Here is an 18,989-nt window from a genome sequence, read left to right on the forward strand (position 1 = left end):
TAAAAACAGTCACAGTACCTGAAGGCTGGAGGATGGCCCTTTTTCAAAAAAGATCTCTAGAGGTGATCCAGGAAACCATAGACAAAATGGTAGAAGCTATTTTTAAAAATAAAATTATTGGCCATAGGGATAGCTGCAGCTTAATGATAGAAGAGCCAACATGGTTATAGGGAAAGTCTTTCTTTACCAATCTACTATATATATTTTTTTTTATTTATTTTTTTTTAGAATATATAGATAAAGGTGAGCTAATTGATATAGTGTACCTGGATTTTCAGAAAACATTTGACAAAAGTCCCTCATGAGAGACTCCTTAGGAAATTAAAAAGTCATGGGATAGGAGGCAGTGTCCTATTGTGGGTTGATAACTGGTTAAAGACCGGAAACGGAGTAGAACTAAATGCTCAGTCTCCCATTGGAGAAGGGAAAATAGTGGTATGCCCCAGGGATTTGTATTAGTACCTGTGCTGTTTAAGATATTTACAAATGATCTGGAAAAGGAGCAATGAATGAGGTGATCAAATTTGCAGATGATACAAAATTATTCAAAGTTGTTCAGATGGAGGGGATTGTCAGGAACTGCAAGAGGACCTTGCAAGATTGAGGGGTTGGGGTTCTAAATGGCAGATGAAATGTATCATAGTGATGTACATTGGGGAAATAAAAGCCTAATTATAGGCATGCAATACTGAATTCCATATTAGGAAACACCATCCTGGAAAAGGATCTGGGAATTCTTGACAACACATTGAAATCATTAGCAAATATAATTTATCTATCTTTTTTTATACCATATCCCTGCCCTTATTTCGGTCACCCAGTTGTTGTACAACAATTAACAAATAAAACATAAAAACACTACCAAAAAAACACAATGTAAGGAATGATTTGGAAAATAAAACAGAATTGAAAATAAAACAGAGTCTATCATAATTAGGGCTTCTGATTTTAGGTTTTAACTAATAAATACTGATAAACCACCTCAATGCAAAAAATAAAATAAAATAGGTGTTCGTTGGATAAATACTGGAAAAATACAACATCCCCTAATGCTCTTTTACTCCTCCCCTTGTCTGCTTTGGTCCTCTGCTCTGTTTTTGTGCCTTTTCTGTGCTGATGACTCCTCAGCTGCACAAATGTATGCATTTAATTCAACTGCAATAGTACCGTGCTGTGACAACTCCAATAAACACTGAATTTATTTATTTATTTTTAATACTGTCAAAGAACTAGCTAGCTGGAAAATAAACATCTAAATTTACAATTTATAAACACCTAAGAACAGAAGCTGTAATCATAATACCTCTATCGATCCATCGTGTAACCGCACCTTTAACATTGTATGCTGTTTTGCTCTCACCATTTCAAAAAAAGGTAAAAGAATTAGAAAAGGCACAAGAAGAACAAAAATGATAAAAGGGAATAGAACAGCTCCCTTATGAAAAGCTAAACATGTGAGGACTGTTCAGCTTGGAGAAGAATTACAGAGGGGGTATGATAGAAATGTATGAAATCATTGTGGGCTGGAGCAAGTCAATAAAAGATTGTTCTTTACCCTTTCAAATAGTAGTAGGGCTATAGAGGACACTTCATGAAACTAGCAGATAGGGGATTTAAAACAAATCAGAAATGTATTTTCTTTTCACCCTACACAATTCAGCTTGTGAAATCTGTTGCCAGAGGACTTGGTCCATAGCGGATTTAAAAGGGGTTTGGACAGGTTCCGGAAGAAAAGTCCATAAACAATTATTAGCCAGGTAGATTTGAGGAAAACCACCACTTATCCCTGGAGCGAACAACAGGGAATAGATCTGCTGGCTACTCATGACCTGAACTGGCCACTATCAGAGAGGATGCTGTGCTCAGTGGATCTTTGGTCTGGCTCAGCATGGCATGTCTTATGTTCTAAGCATGCAGATGTGGCAATTCATGTCATGCTAGCAGCACAGTCTTAAAATGTATTACTTAATCCTGCTTCTATTGTCAGGACAATGTCGTCTCAGCAAGTAAGTCTCTGTATATTTATATACAGACAGAATTATGTGTGTATATACCTCTTTTTGTGTAATGTAGATGTGTGCACATACTATATAATGTTTATGGAAATGTGGTTGGTGATGAAGGGCAGAATAAAATGTTGTTTGAAAGAGCTAAAGAAAGCGAATGCATTAATTTGTATCCAAATCCTCTGCTTATGTGAGTATGAGACTGCTGTTTAGACAGCAGCCAGGCTAGGCCACCGTGCCAGTAATTGCTGACTGCTGAGGCTAGGATGGAATAGCGTCTCTGGCAAGTCTGTGGCAGCAGCAGTGTCCAAGGGCTGCTGCAGAATATACCGCTCTCCTGACCTCCCGCTGGAAAAGGAGAGCATTTTGCCCACTGGCCACAGAAGGGCTCCAGATCGGCTGCAGCCATGTGACATGTCACCATGTTAAATCTGTTGCCATGCTAACTCTTCTGTCTCTCTTATTAGTAATAGCATAAAGCTGTAATGATCAGCTTGTTCCCTAAGTCGCAGCCCCTGATTTTCTGGGAAGTACTGTAGCAGATGTAAGACATGACAGTCTGATACAGAATTTTCTATTACACAATCTTCACAGATAAAACCAAAACTTTTTTTTTTTTTTTTTTTTTTGCTTTTTATTTATTTGCTTTCTAGATTTACAGCCTACCTAACTTGTGTTTAAAATAAAATAAAAAGTCCCAAGCATGGCTGGTGGGGAAAAGCCCACTTTTGCTGTTTTTGACCTATAATACGCAGGGCTCTTCTCCTCTCTGAAAGGGTTACAATACTCAGATTTAGAGATAGGTGGAGATGGCTGGCTTGAGAGAAATGTATTGCCTTCTCCATAGATCCTGGTAAATCAGGCCCAGGCTTGAAGTAACTTATTACATTTATTTTTATTCTGCCCAACTTTTACTCCCTCATTACATTTCTGCATTAACAGCTTCTTTCAACTTCCTCATCTCTGAGGATTAGATTTTAACCTTTCATTGCCTCTATTTTAGAAATAGAAAATCATAAGTGTAATAGCCTGTTTGCCAGATACTGCCCTTCCTGACATCAAGCTCTGCAGTTATTGTTGGAAGATCAACTCAGTCTCAGGGCAAAATATGTCTTAAGCATGTGACGCGTGGACTGACAGATTAACAGTATGAGATGGGGAGGTGCAACCCTTATAGACAGACCAGTAAAAGCCTGAGCGTTCCCAGCTTCCCGTCGTCTTTCATGCCATAGGTTAGGGACCTTCCTTTTCAATTTTTATTTTGGTTTTTTCCTGGGAATTCAGCGGTGTTCATTTCACCAAGATCAAAAATGGGAGACATTGGTGGAAAAAAATGGGTTTGTCATTTTTCTGGGTAAATGTCCTTTTTGTTCTTGTTTGTAATGAACACTGCTAAATTCCTGGGGAAAAATAAAATAGAAACTGAAAACGAAGCACTCTGCGTATGCTGTGGTGATTAATGCTAGAACAAGACTGGGTTGCCTTCTTTCAGCTGCCTAAGGGCAGGATCTAGAAACCGTCTTTTCACTGTCCAGCGCAGAGAATCATGATATTGACTGTTTTGGTTTCTGTACTGCTGCGGACCTGCTGGTATTGGAAGAAAATTCAAATCTTGGTGGCAGAGTTGTACACTGCCATGTAAGGGGAGCTGGAGGTAACAGTTCCTGGCGCAGGCCGCCCCCCCATGGTCAGGCAGGGCTGCTTACTGATCCTGGGGAGGAGTAGGAGGAGATCATTGTGCAATGGTTGGATTTACAGCCCTTGATTGCAGGGTTCCAGAAAAAGGCTGGATTCTTGGTGCTTGGATGAGGATTGCTGCTACACTGACTGGACCTAAGTAAGGTGGGAGGGAATATAAAGTAGGGGAACTATCCCCAGGCAATTGTGAATGAAGACTCATAGCACTGGATTCCAGCTCCAATTCTGACTGCACTAGAAGCTCAAAAATAAAAAAGCAGGAGGCAACGGCTGGGTCAAAATTCAAGTCTTGACTGATATTTCTCTGCCAAATTTGGTGACACTTGGTCTAGTGTGATCTCTGCCACTTTCTTAATTATATCTATATATGTTTCAGGATTAGAGAAAATGCACAGATAGGTAACCATAGTCATATAATACAGAGTGCAGCTATGTCGGTAATGACTGACGTTCTGGGGAGAGTCATCTCAGTTCATCATTGTTTCTTTGATTTCATACTTTTCCAAACCAGCAGAGCTCAAAGCATTTTTCATCAGCTTGGGGTCTTGAAGAAAAAAATGGAAATTAATGGAAAATATTTACCTGGTAAAAATGGAAGGGATATTATGGAATTGAGTTGATGACTTCAGTGAACATTTTTAACAGTTGTGTTGGATGGCTTATGATCTTAGTCTAGCAGTAGATTTGATGAGAGTCTGGTGGATGCTTCATGCAAGGGTTGCTATGGCGAGGCCTTGAAAGGCCTTTTAGACCAGGGAAGTATGATTGATGGGGGCTTTAAAGTCCAGCCCTTGACAAGTGGGTTGTTTTCCCCCCCCTACCAGCAGATGGAGACAGACAACTGGTTTTTTTGTCTGTGACATCACAGCCACTACTTAGGGGTGATGCTAAGCAGCCAGGAGTACAGCATTTTCTGCCTCCATCAGATGGTAAGACTGAGATGGTGCAGCAGCTCGGTTTTGGATCTCAGATCAGACCACGGGACCAGGCCATTGGTTTAGACCAGCACTGCAAGCCCATTGCTCTGCTCCTAGTCCCTGAGGCGGTGTTTGGTTGAGCCTGGCCAAGGAGCAGTGTTTGGAGGGGGGGGGGGGGGGGGGGGGGGGAACAAAACAAAAGAGAAGGGATTCAGATAAATGATCTTTTTCCTTCTGAGAGGAACTTTTTCTGCTTTCCTTTTTAATGCTCTGGTTACTCTCCCTCTCTCTTCTTCCCATCCTCCCTTCTCCATTGTAGCACCTGCAGTCGTACTCCTTTTAAAAAAAAAAGCAAGCAAAGTGTTGTTTTTCGGGCTGCAGCAGCAAGAAGGAGTTGGCATTGACAGAGATGCCCAGGGATGAGTCGCAGCCGGCTCTCCTGCAGCCACAGGAGAAGGGAGGTGCAGCAAGCAAGCCTTGGCATTTTTCTTCTGACAGCAGTTTGGAGGCCATGGAGAAGGGAGGGTTGGAAAGGCCTGCCCATGGTGCTCGGCGCTGTGCAGTCTGCAGGGTTCTCCGAGCTGCAGCAGAGAAGGGGGGCCCTTATGTCTAGCGTGTGCTCAGATGGGGAGAGACCCAGCTACTGCTTGGTGGCGGGCCTTGTCCCTCCTCACTGCCTGCATGCTTTTTGAACACACAGCTCCGAAGGCCCTGACAAGCAGTCTGTGGCAAGGCCTCCAGAGATGGTGGCCATCTTGGACTCTCCTGCGCAATTGGACCTGGGGAAGTGCCCTGGAGCAGGTGAGGAGTTTGTGACCCTGATTTTGGTGCCAGCTATAACATCAGTGGGGACTTCGATAGGGGGACATGTTGCTATTGACCGTGGGGTCCCAGGGGGACTTTCCTCAGAATTTTTTCATTTTCTCCACCAGGCCTTTTGTGCCTTTGTGGTTAGGTGCCTCGAGGAGCTACTTCAAGGATAATGGAAGGTTTTGTGCCAGTCCCTCACCGATTCCTGCCAAGAGGGCATGGGCCAACCACTGAAGCACTGAGGTTTTTGTGGGAGGGCCCTGGGGATGCGGAAATCTCATCATCCTTAGAAAAGAGGAAAGTTCCCTCTGGCTCTGAAGATGATTTTGGCATTCACCTTTTTCACCAGGACAAGAGGTCGTTTTTTTTTCTATTGAACAGATGATTTTGTGTCTTCGACTGGAGGCGTCAAAGCCACAGGGGTTCCAGTGTGGGACTCAGTTATTAAGGGAAAGCATAAGACCACTATGCTTTTTCCACTCCACTCAGAGGTGAAGGAGATGATGTTGGAGGAATGGGAGTCCCTGAAGTCAGGCCTACGAGTAATCAGCCTCCTGCAATGGCTGTACCCTCTTCCACCTGCTGCGCTGCAGAAGTGTTTTCAGGTTCCAGTAGTGGATGCCTTAGTTACGGCAGTGACCAGGCATACCGCTGTTCCTGTGGAGGGACCCACAGGACAGGAAGAAAGAGCTCCTCCCCTGAGAAGCTTGTTCATCCCATCAATGATGATGGTGCAGATTTGCATCTGCTTGCCCCTAGAGGTCAGGGCTCGCTTTCGCTGGATCCAACAGTTTCTGGAAAGCAAGGAGGTGGCCAGGATGGGATCCTCCTTTTTGGCGGACACTCTGTAGGATTTGTTAGGGAGTTCCAAATATTCGGTGGCTCTTTGGTTATGGTGCGTTGGCTCTTGTGGCTACACAATTGAGCAGCTGACTCTTGGTCTAAGACTTTCTGGGGAAGTTGCCCTTTATGGGCTGGCTGCTGATGGGGAAGGATCTGCACCAGTTAGTTAAGAATCTCAGAGATCCTAAGCCGCAGCAGATGTCGGAGGACAAGGGCCGCACCATTTATAGAGCAGGCAAAGGTTGCAGACAATTTTGAGCTTCATGATGGTATTGGCCGGGTAGACAGTATTTTAGCACCACCTCCGCTGCTTATTCAGGCTCGAGAGGCCAGGGTCAGTTCTTTCATGGAGCCAGAAAATAGAGAGTGGATGCCAATACTTCCTAAGGAGCCAGTAGAGCCGCCTCATAAGGTTCTGCAGGTTGATGAATCATGAGGCCTCCTCCGGAGACCAACTCCCCTGGGCTGCCTGATCCTGACAATGAGCCAGCTGGAAACTACAGCAGTTTGCTGGGGCCTTCTCCAAGGGCAGTAGACACCAGGCACCAGCACCTATACCAGTGGCTCCTGTACCAACATCCCTTTCAGCTGAGGAGCATGGTAAATCTACCCGTGCGATACCCTATCGGAGTGCCGATAGGGTATCACACGGGGAGCGGAGGTAAAAGGGTAAGGCCAAGCATGTGAGCCATAAGTGGTCTTCCTCTTCCTCATGCAGCATGTTGTCCAACTCTTCATCCTCCTGTTCAGACATTCCCAGTCCTCCTCTGTAGCAACCAGACTAGACTGTGAGGATGCATCATGGCCCGCAGAGCCATCTGGAGTGGAGCACAAATTATGGGACTTGGTACCTAAGCCCTTAGACATTGCATCAGGCATAGGCATTACATTGATTTATTCCTGTTGTTAAAGGTCATAAGAAGCGGGAGCAGACTAGGTGCAAGAAGAAGAAGGAATTAGATGTATTTAAGCAGCTGCAGAGAGAGATTAATTTGGTTCACGCATTCACACGAATGGCCTCCGTGATTGCCTGTGCAGAACCCTCTGTGGTTCGGCCTTTGTTTACGTACGTGGACACCATTTTGGGTGCTTATAAGGAATATAGTGGGTTTGCATGGCTAAATTACGATGAGGCTTTTCATGAGAGGATGGCCAGTAAGCCCAAAAAGTCTTGGGGAAGGCAAGACGTCAGCCTATGGCTCACAAAAATGACAATGCGGGCATTTGTTACCAAAGCAAACTCGCGGTCCTTTTACACCAACCATGCGAATCCAAGCGTGCGCATGTGAGCAATATATACTGCAAATATAGCCAAGGAGCATGCTAAGCAACCGATTACAGATATAAACATATCTGTAATTGGTGCACAGCTCCCCTCCCAGCTACTTAATGCTCTCAAAAGGATAAGCAGGGGAAGTGGCCAGTTTATTGCCCCAACCCTGGTCAGTTGGCAAGCGATGCTTCCTTGGCTGGCCTGATACCCCGATAAGGAGGGGGCAAATATCATGCTGAAAGGTTTTCGGGAGGGTTTTGTTATCCCGCACATGGGTCAACTGCGCTCCGGGTAGGTGGTCCATGCCCCTTTGGCATGCAAGGTGGCCAGTATTGTCAAATAAACTCTTAAAAAAGAGGTTTAGCTGGGGTGGATCACTGGCCCATTGCCCGAGGCCCCATTTGAGCTTCTTGTTTTGTCACCACTAGCAGTTGTCCCTAAAAAGGAGCCTGGAAAATAAAGGCTCATACATAACCTTTCTTACCCAATAGGTTCTTCTGTTAATGACCATATCCTCTTGGAGTGCTGCTCAGTACAGTATGCGACCTTCGACAGTGCATTGAATTTGCTTAGGTCCTTGTGGCCAGGGTGCATTCATGGCGAAAGCAGTATAGTCTGTTTTTCGGCTATTGCCGGTGCACCCAAGTAGTTTTCTGCTCCTCAGATTTCATTTTGAAAGGGGCTTCCTACTATGACAAGTGTCCGCCTATGGAATGCTTAATATCGTGCGCCTACTTCGAGACATTCAGAACCTTCCTACATTGGGCAACAGGAGAGGTCTCTGGTCTAAGATCATTAGTCCATTACTTAGACAATTTCCTGTTCATAGGAAGGGAGGCGACTTTTTTTTTTTTTAATTTATGCATTTTAAACAACTTAGACAGCAAACAAGCTTGCCAATGAATGGGTAAAGAAAATAAAATTAAGCACTTAAATTTACATTATATCAATATAGATTCTGAGAGGATATAGCAGAAAATTAACAGATAATTTTCAAAAGAAATATAAGATCCTGTATAAGGAAATAGGGAGACCCAAGATTATCGCAGGAGCTCACATAGGAAAATGTTATTAAGAATAAAGAAGGTTACAACACTGTAATAAAATTCTATGACTAGTTCAAGTAGCACTATGCTTTAAAAGGGAATGAGAATCAAGAAATAAACGTAATTCAGGTGGGGCAAAAAACACACATCTTTCATTATTAAATTTTACCACACATTTGCTCGGATAACGAATTATAATCTGGGCACCAAGATCTTTTGCCTCTTGGCACATTCCTAGAAACCTTTTTCTACGTAATTGTGTAGCCCTGGTTATGTCCAGATAAATCCATATTTTCTGTCCAAAATAAAGTTTCTCTCTATTTCGAAGAAATAACCTCATTATAGTGTCTCTGTCCGATGGAAACATAAAGCTGACACACAGAGTTCCCCAGAAATCAATTTGTTCTTCAAACGATTGTTCCAAAAAGTCTGTAAGATTACCAGCTTCAGGTGGTTGTAGTACTCTATTCTGTAAATCATTTCCTGTTTTCTTCCCAGCGTTTAAAAAGAAGATCTTCGCAAATGGTGGTATAGCTTTCTGGGGTATTTGTAAATTTTCCAACATATATTTTTTAAATTTCTCTATTGATGATATTAACTTAGCATGTGGAAAATTTAATACTCTGAGGTTTCTATACTTCATTTCATTCTTTATATTTTTTATTTTTCTTGAGTTTACCATTTCTCCTTGAACTAGACCAGATTGAACAGTCTGCATTTGAGAAACCCGATTTTCCAGGCCAACCAGTTTATCAGAATGTGATACCAGTAATGGATCAATTTGCTGAATACGATGCTGTGTCTCAGTCATAACCGTAGATAGAGTTACTATTGGGGTTTTTAAAGAAAGTAATGCGGCCCAAACATTTTCTAAGGTAATTTTTTGTGGTTCAACCACACTTGAAGTAGCAATAGCGCTTACCCCACCATCTTGATGGTGTTCCTGCCTCAAACTTGAGGCCGCAGTCAGGCCTACTTGCCCCTCTGGTATAGAAGTCAGCGGGATAGTGTCCAAGAACATTTCTCCACTAACTCTCAGCTGTTGCTGCAGCGGGTGTGCAGGAGACACAATTTCCTCGGTGACCTGTGCGCTCGATCCATTCTCCCCCATTTTTTCCTCAAAGGGCCTGAGTTCTTCCGGCACCAAGCATCTGATAGCCAAACCCGAATCCAGGGGCTGTGCGAGGTGAGGAAGCAAAGGCATCATGGGAGCACCGGGGCTCAGAGAGGTGTGTAGGTGCAACGCCGTCGGTATCTGCTCCTCCCCAATGGCCGTAGCAGACGCGTCTCCTGGGTTTATGATGTTTACCGGGGAAAAGAAGCCCTCGATTGATGCTTGAGATAGGGCAGGAATCGGAGTTGTCGAGGTTTCCACTCGGATTTTCCCTTTTCTCTTAGTGTGAGGCATAGTTATTCAAGAAATTCAAACCAAGATTGGAGCGACTCTTCACCCGACCTCCTTTCAAGCCGCCATCTTGGATCGGGGAGGAGACTTCTGAATGTGTCAAGCTATTTAACGCTTTTCAGGAGTTGGCGTGCAGGTTTGGCATCCCGTTGGCAGATAAGTCACAAGGTCCGACAACTACCCTTACTTTCCTGGGGATCGAGCTTGATTCCATGCACATGGAATTCAGACTCCCACAAGACAAGCTAGCAAAATTGGCTGATCTGATGTCGATCACTATGTGTAAAGAGAAAGTCACATTGAGACACATGAAGTCCCTCATAGGTAGCCTGGTCTTTGCTGTGCAAGTTATCCCCCCTGGGCAGAGTATTCTAGTGCAGACTAATTCGGTCCATGGTTGGCTTGGTTCATGATCACCACCATTTGCACATAAGCAAGCCAATTAGAGAAGACTTAGCATCGTGGCTGAAGTTTCTCAGGGAGTTTAACGGTGTCTCAGTGTGGTTTCCCAGGCCAGTCAGCAGCAACAACCTGCAGTTGTACTCTGATGTTTCAGAAGTTAGTGGATTTGGCGTTTATATTGGTGGATCTTGGTGCACTGCACATTGGCCAGACCAGCAGGTAGTGAGCAGCCTAACCAAGAATATCACATTTCTCAAACTTTTCCCCATCGTAGTCACTGTGCACCTATGGGGTGAGACGCTAAGTTGTCGGCAAGTGGTGTGACAATGCAGTGGTAGTCCAATCAATAAATAAACAGACATCCAAGTGCCTTTGGGTGTCAGAGTTGCTAAGGGAGTTTGTTTTATGTTGCTTGCGCATGAATGTTGTGGCGCAAGCGAAACACATTCCTGGAACACGCAATGAGTGTATTCTCTTTCTCATTGCAAGTGGTCTCTGTTCAGGAAGCTGGCACTGCAAGCAGAGTCGGTTGGAAGAGAGGTCCCTGAACAGCTCTCGTACTTTGGAACCAGGCCGCGTGAGATGCTGCATAGATCACTCACTCCATCCACTTGGAACACCTACATCCGCAATTATAACAAAGTGAAGGTGTTCCTTGTTGCGAACGGTTGGTCTGGACACCAGATTCTGGAGGATCTCCTGATTAGCTACATAGTGCATGCTAAGCAGCAGGGGCTAAGCAGCAGGGACTATCCAGGAACATGGTTTGCTCACACATGGCGGTACTAGCATTCTTCACTAAGCTGGAAATGGAACGCTGTGAACAATATTTTGCTGTTTAAAAGCATAATGCTGGGCAGGACCAGGGAGACATTACCCCGACATGTTATGCAGAGACTGCTAACTCGTGACTTTTTGTCGTTCTGGAACGTATTGCCCGTGGTAGCTACTGATGAGTTTGAGACCACGCTTTTCCAGGCAGCCTTCATGTTAGCATTCTTCAGGGCCTTGCATGTTAGCAAATTTATAGCACCATCACAGAACGCATCAAAGCTGTGGGGCTTTCTGCTGGAGGATGTCTGTGTCTCGAATGGCACCCTATCTCTGCAGCTGAAGCACTCTAAGACTGATCAGGGGATGTGCGGCAGGCTATCATACTGATAGCCATTAGAGGCTTAGTGACATGCACAGTTATGGCTGTGATATTATACTTAGAAATACGCCCTAAAGAGGACTCTTTGTTCTTGCTGCATTGTGTCGGATCCCTTTAAGCAGGTACTAGTTCATGGCAGTTCTCAAGAAGACCTTGGCAAAGGCTGGGTTGCAGAGCGGGTGTTTTGGCATCCACGCCTTCTGCATCGGAGCTGCTTCCAGTGCCGCCACCGCCAGCCTCCTGCAAGCTGTCACACAGCAGATGGGATGATGGAGGACCAGAGCTTTTGCATCTTACATTAGGCATGATGACTGCTCCCCTGCACTGGCACCAGGTGGGGTGATTACCAAAACTTAACTTTTCTCGCTCACTTGCAGTTGCTGCCCTTCGTCATTTTGTATGGATCGTTGGCCACTCATTCATCATGCATGCCCTCAAAAAAAGCCATAAACAGGAAATTTCGGCAAAATCTCGGGCTATCAGAAAAAGCTGAACCATCAAGTGGATTGGTCAAGGAGACGTGTTGGCACCAACTATGGCCCCTGTTGCAGTCAGTGAGAGCAGGACCAGTACTGCCAGACCTCCTTATCATTCACCTCGGAGGCAGTGATTTGGGGAACAGCGTGATTCTCGCTTTACTGAATGCAATCAGGGACGACTCGAGTTGTGTTTCCTCTGTGGCTGTCCTCCAAAATCTGCTGGACTGAAATTATACCTCATTGGCATATGTTGGGCATGGCATGGTGAGGAAGATATCATGCCAAGTTCAATCGGCAGGTTAACAACACTATTCAATGTATTGTCAGGTATCACATGAGACATGAGTGGGTGAACGTATACTGCCCTGAATTGTATGCTATTGTCAAACATATGGGCAACGACCTGTTTCTGTAAGCTATTTGGTGATTGGTTATTAGAGTGAATACATGTGCCATAGCCGTTAAGTATGGAGAAGCTTGTCATGCGTGGCCAGGCAGGGCATACCCTGGCCCGCATATGATGAGATCTCTGTGGTGGTGAAACTGAGTCCAGGAGAGGCTATTAGAAACAACATGAGACAATAAAGGGATCAGGGCGGTGCCGGTAAAAAAAAAAAAAAAGAGAGAGGGGGCTTGGGCCACACATCACAGCGGTTGGCCTGAGACGGTAAATGTCAGGCCCGAGGATTGGGCCTTGACGGTCGATGGACGGATATAGTCAGGAGGGGCTCTGGTAGGGCTTGCTGCAGGACGGCCTGCCCAGGACCCCTCCAGGAACGAGATTTCTCAGTTTCTGCTTGGGCAGAGGAGAATTGGATTATTGACACCTGTCTGGTTGTTGAGAGCAGACAGAGGTGACAGGACTTGGCACCTAAATTAGACTCCCCTGTTAGGGTCCTCTAATAAACGGCTATGGCTATTTCATCCAAAGTTATAGTGCCATGTTTTCCTTGTGTGTGTATCTGATTGGGATAGTGGGGGTGGGAGAAGAACCATGGATGTCTGGGCTACCCCAGTTATGAGCAGCAGAGTCGGTTCTCATGTCTTCTGAGCCTTTGGCAACAGTGAGTGACTCCCAGGCTTTGAGTGAGGGCTCCTCCTTGCCAGATGTCATCAAATTGGAGTGGCGGAATAGTGTAGTAGTGAGGGCATTGGGCTAAAAACCAGGGAATCCTGCTTTCGCCCTGATGCTCCTCGCGTGTGCCTGAAATGTATCTTGCTTTGAGTTCAGGTTTGGAAAGGCGAGTAATCAAATCCAGATCCTAAATGTGAGTACCACCCCCACAACATGAGTCTCCTACAGAATGTGGGCGGCAGCAGCAGCAGCAAGCGTGAGTGATGATGGAGGGTTCCTATACACGTTTTTTGTTGACTGCCAGTTTTATTCACTGTTCTATTAATTTCCTCCCTCATTTTTTTCTGCTGCCGCCACCATTACTGCCTCTGCTTAGACCACAGTCAGAGCAAGAGATAAGTCTTCTTATCACCACCTGCAGATCTCAGACTGAGACTCAACTACTGGCAGAAAACCTAAAAACTGAAGACAGGAGTCCCTACAATAATGAGAAGATGAAAGGAGTCCGTGGAGGCAGGAACCATCAGGAGAAGCAGGCTGAGTGGGCAGATATTGTGGCTCTGAAAAGTTAGTAGTGAAGAAGTAAGACAGCTAAGGGACGAACACATGAATGCTAAATATTCAGTCTGAAGCTAGTTGTAAAAGGAACATGCAGAGCATAGTCAGGGCAACAAGCTTAGCCAAGATTTAAGTGGTTTGAACAAGTTCCCGGAAGAAAAGTCCATAAAATATTAGCCAGGTACACCAGAGAAAGATATTGCTTATACCTGAAAAGGAGTAACAGGAAATAGATCTATCTTTTGGAATCAGCCGGTTACTTGTGACCCAGACTGGTTATTGATAGAGGCAGAATCCTGGAGTTGATGTACCTTGGTCTGATCCAGCATGGCATTTCTTATCTTCTTATGTCACACCTGAATGTAATGTACTGTCAGTTTGAGGATAACATCATTCTACTAGTGGCCCAATACTCACCATATATTAAATGGGGGAAAACATTTTACATCAGTAAATACAAATCAAATACATAGAGCCAGATATTCAAATCTACTTATCCAGATAAGTAGTGGCTATTAAATTTCCAGCTCCATTCAGCAGTCACCACTTAGCCGGATAAGTGGCTTATCTGGCAACGTAAATAGTCAGATAAGTCAGGGACAGGCAATAGACATAATGGGATGGCAGTACTTAATCTGGCTAATGGAGCCTAATAAGTGCCGATATTCAAACTTACCAGGTAAAATTAACTGGATAAGTTAGACCCGCCATAGAGCAAATATAACTTAGCTGGCCAAGCAGCACCAAATAGGCTATTCTGTACATATAAATTATTAAATGGATAATACAATAAATTTACATCGGCATAAATGTTACTCAAAAAAATGGTGAGACCGCACCTTGAGTACTGTGTACAATTCTTGACGCCACATCTCAAAAAAGATATAGTTGCGATGGAGAAGGTACAGAGAAGGGCAACCAAAATGATAAAGGGGATGGAACAGCTCCCCTATGAAGAAAGGCTGAAGAGGTTAGGGCTGTTCAGCTCGGAGAAGAGACGGCTGAGGGGGGGAGGGGGGGGGGGATATGATAGAGGTCTTTAAAATCATGAGAGATCTAGAATGGGTAAATGTGAATCAGTTATTTACACTTTTGGATAATAGAAGGACCAGGGAGCACTCCATGAAATTAGCAAGTAGCACATTTAAAACTAATCAAAGAAAATTCTTTTTCACTCAATGCACAATTAAGCTCTGGAATTTGTTGCCAGAGGATATGGTTAGTGCAGTTAGTGTAGCTGGGTTTAAATAAAGTTTGGATAAGTTCATGGAGGAGAAGTCCATTACCTGCTTTTAATCACATTGTCTTAGAGAATAGCCACTGCTATTACTGGCATCAGTAGCATGGGATCTTCTTAGTGTTTGGGTACTTGCTAGGTTCTTCTGGCCTGGATTGGCCACAGTTGGAAACAGGATGCTGGGCTTGATGGACCCTTGATCTGACCCAGTATGGCAATTTCTTATGTTCTTAAAAATCCCCAAACCCTCATTAAAATTCCATTTACATCCCAGCCCCATAAAAAGTCATTAAAATAAACATCCCTCTGTGCCAGCCCCATCCCTTCTCTTCACTCTCACCAGGCAGATAAAAGGGTGCATAATTATAGCCAAACTTACTAAAAGAAAATCCTCCACTCAAGCCCCCATAATAAAACCCTAAATCATGCCATGCTGATTGACCCCAAATTAACTTTAGCCAACTAAAACGTTATCTGCTTATCTGGCTAACTTAGTGGTGGGGCAGCATCAGCTATCCAGCTAAATGCCAGATAAATGCCAGTTTTCAGCATTATCCAGCTAACATAGCTGGTTAAATTTATCTGGCTAATTTTAAGATAGCAGGGATATTCAAGAGCGCATCCACAACACCGAATATCTCTATGACATTATCCGGATAAGTTTATCCACCTAGCTGGCCAACATCTGAATGTAGGCCTCTGTATGTCTATAGAGAACAAACCATGAGACCAGAACCACTGGCACAGAGCCATGGCAATCTATATTGTGCATACATGATTGTGTGTACATTTTATTTGAAAGCTGTGAGTAATTTTAGGAACTAAGAATTTAGTTAGAAGAGAGACAAGCGAGGTAGCCCAGAGGCTCAGTGTCAGTACTGTACACTGCTGACCAGTGGGACCTCGGCCTGGGTTGGCCGGGGATGCTGCAGAGACAGTGCTCACAGTCCCTTGCGGAGGGCATTGTGCAAAGGCGCCACCTGGTGGCCGGATGATTACAAGGTTCTGGATGGAGCACTTGTGCATGGTTCCTGGCCCAGTACTGTTGCTGTAATGATAGGACTAATGTAAGTTGGGAAAGGATATACAATAAGCGGGGGGGAAAAAAATCCCTGTGTACTTACAAATTAATGCTCATGCTGCCAGATCCCAGCCCTAGTTCCGATTGTGCTAGAAACCCAAAGGAGGAGGAGGAGGAGGAGAAAACTGATATACGAAGGAAAGGTGGGATATTAAATTTTAAAAAAAGAGAAAGATGAGCAAGTTCCTTGTACAAACTATGATAGTGTAAATGTTTGGGGGTGTTACATAGGCACACTTCGCAGCACTTGTTTAAAATTAGCCAGGCAGTTCTATCATAACTCTAACCCTCCTCCCCTCCCCATTCATAAATGCTAGAAATCAGGGAAGAAAGTGTAAAAATCTCTGATCCAATTGGCAGCTTGCCAGTTCCTTCCCTGATTTCGTGTAATTTTGCTTTATGAACTGGGATCATACATGAGAAGGGATCTAGCAAAGTTTGAGGAATGGTCCAGGGTCTGACAGCTCAGATTTTTTTTTTAACTCTTTAATTAAACAGGATTTTGGCATACCACAAATTCAAAATAAGAAAGATACAATCTCAGTTAGCATACAGGAGACCAGTATCATCTTTTAAACACAGCAACAAAGCATTGAGCAATCCACAGCTATATCAGTTATGTCTAGAGCAATATCATATAGCAAGAGAAGTAAGAAGCCCATAAAATTGATGATAAATATTCCATAGTTGCATATACTTATAATGTTCATTTTTCAAATCATAACACATTTTTTCTATAGCTGCTACTTCATACATCCAAAGATGTTTATGTCCTTTGGAATGTTCACTTGCCCACAACAGGTCCAATTCTTTGGCTGCTGCTGCTAGAATTTACTTTATCTTTATTAGTCCTGGGGGAATTCTGCGCTACTGTGAAGCACAGAATTGCCAAATTCTGAGCAGAAAATGGCAGAGGAGACCCTGGCATGCCGCGAACGGAGCACGCAAAGATGAAGGCCCCGGCGCGCTGTTCATGGCGAAAATGAAGGCCCCCATGTGCCGCAGGACGTGCGCCATTCGCAGCAAAGATTAAGGCCCTCATGCTGCGAATGGAGTGTGCTCCGCTTGCGGCAAAGATGAAGGCCCCGGTGAGAGTAAATGTGTTTGTGTGAGAGGAGAGGGAGAGGGGTGTGGGGGAGGGAGGGGGTGTGAGAGCAGGAAGAGGAGTGTGAGGGAGGGAAGGGTGAGCAAGGGGAGGGGAGAGAGAGAGCAGGGGGGTGAGCAGGAGAATGTGAGAGAGAGCATGGGAGGTGAGAGGGAGGGGGGAGATGCTTGAGTGTGGGGTGCCAGAGAGAGAGAGGTAACATAAGAAATTGCCATACTGGGTCAGACAGGGTCCATCAAGCCCAGCATCCTGTTTCTAACAGAGGCCAAACCAGGCCACAAGAACTTGGCAAGTACCCAAACACCAAGAAGATCCCATGCTATTGATGCCAGTAATAACAGAGGCCATTCCCTAAGTCAACTTGATTAATAGCAGTTAATGGACTTCTCCTCCAAGAACTTATCCAAATCTTTTTTGAACCCAGTTACACTAACTGCACTAACCACATCCTCTGGCAACAAGTTCCAGAGCTTAATTGTGCGTTGAGTGAAAAATAATTTTCTCTGATTAGTCTTAAATGTTCTACTTGCTAACTTCATGGAGTGCCCCCTAGTCCTTCTATTATCCGAAAGTGTAAATAAGCGATTCACATCTACTCGTTCAAGATCTCTCATGATTTTAAAGACCTCTGTCATATCCCCCCTCAGCCTGTATGAGGAGATTGTAAAGGAGTGTGTATGTGTGTGAGAGATTGGGAGCTCGTGAGTATGAAAAAGGGATCGTGTGTACGTGAGGGTGCTAGCCTGTGTGAAGGGATTGTGTATGTGTGAGAGACAGAGCCTGTGTGAACGGTTGCATGAGAGAGAGACGTAGGTAGCCTGTGTGAGGATGAATATGTGAAAGAGAAGGGGAGCTTGTGTGGGGTGTGAATGCAAGAGAGAGGGTCCCTGTATTAGGGGATGTGTGTGTGTGCGAGAGAGTGAGGGAGCCTGTATGAGGGTGTGTTATGAGAGAGAGAGGGACAGAGGGGAGCCTGTGTGAGGGGCAGTACTCAGAGTGGGGTCAAACTCTGGGACTGGCGATAGAGTGGAAGGGGTTGAGCCTAGAGGTGGAGGGGAGAGATACTAGCAGGTGGAGGAGATGGCCTGAGAGGGCAAAGTGGCCTGAGAGGGCAAAGTGGCCAGGGGAGTAGAAAGAACGTGTGGAAGGGATACCCTTACAGTGGATTTCAAGGGAAATTCTGCTCAAAATTTTTAAAATTCTGCATCTCTAAGTAATAACTTTTTTCTGTATTAATTTAAAATTAATTACTTAAAGACTGTCATGTAAATTGTGTTATTTTGACCAATATAAAGTTTGCAGAATTTCAAGTTTTTGTGCACAGAATTCCTCCAGTAGTACTTTGTGTATTTGTACAGCAGCGTTCTTGTTAGCTGGACTGAGCGGGGAGAAAACTGGGATAGATGTGAAAATCGTAATGAAGCTATTTCATCTTTCTGTAATTACTGCAATTAACTATCTATTCTCTGTTACGTTGAGTGGCTCGCAGGACAGCCTCCCGAGCCGCCTCACTCAGCCCCGACACTGCCAGACCAGCATGCAGCCTCCCTGCGTGAATGCCACTCAGCACAGCACGAGACTCTGCCAGCCATTGCTCCCCCTGACTTCTCCGAGGTGAGCGCACGCCTGTCAGCCCAACTCTTAAAGGGCCCACAGCAGGAACTCAGCCACAGTGCCCTTGGATGAAGTCATTGCCTCTCTTCTACTAAAGGCTCCTTCCTTGGAGCAGAAGCCGCCTCAGCACCGGATCTCCTGATGTGCTTCTGGTCTTCAGTGCTTGCTGCCATTGTTCCTGTATTCTAGTCTTCTTCTTGCATTCTTTTGTTCCTGCCTTGTCCATGTCTTCCTGCCTCGTTTCCTGTGTTCCTGTCTACTTTGCCTTTGCCTTGCCCAATCTGTGC

The sequence above is a fragment of the Rhinatrema bivittatum genome, chromosome 4 (assembly GCF_901001135.1).
Source record: "Rhinatrema bivittatum chromosome 4, aRhiBiv1.1, whole genome shotgun sequence".
In the NCBI taxonomy this organism is placed as follows: domain Eukaryota; kingdom Metazoa; phylum Chordata; class Amphibia; order Gymnophiona; family Rhinatrematidae; genus Rhinatrema; species Rhinatrema bivittatum.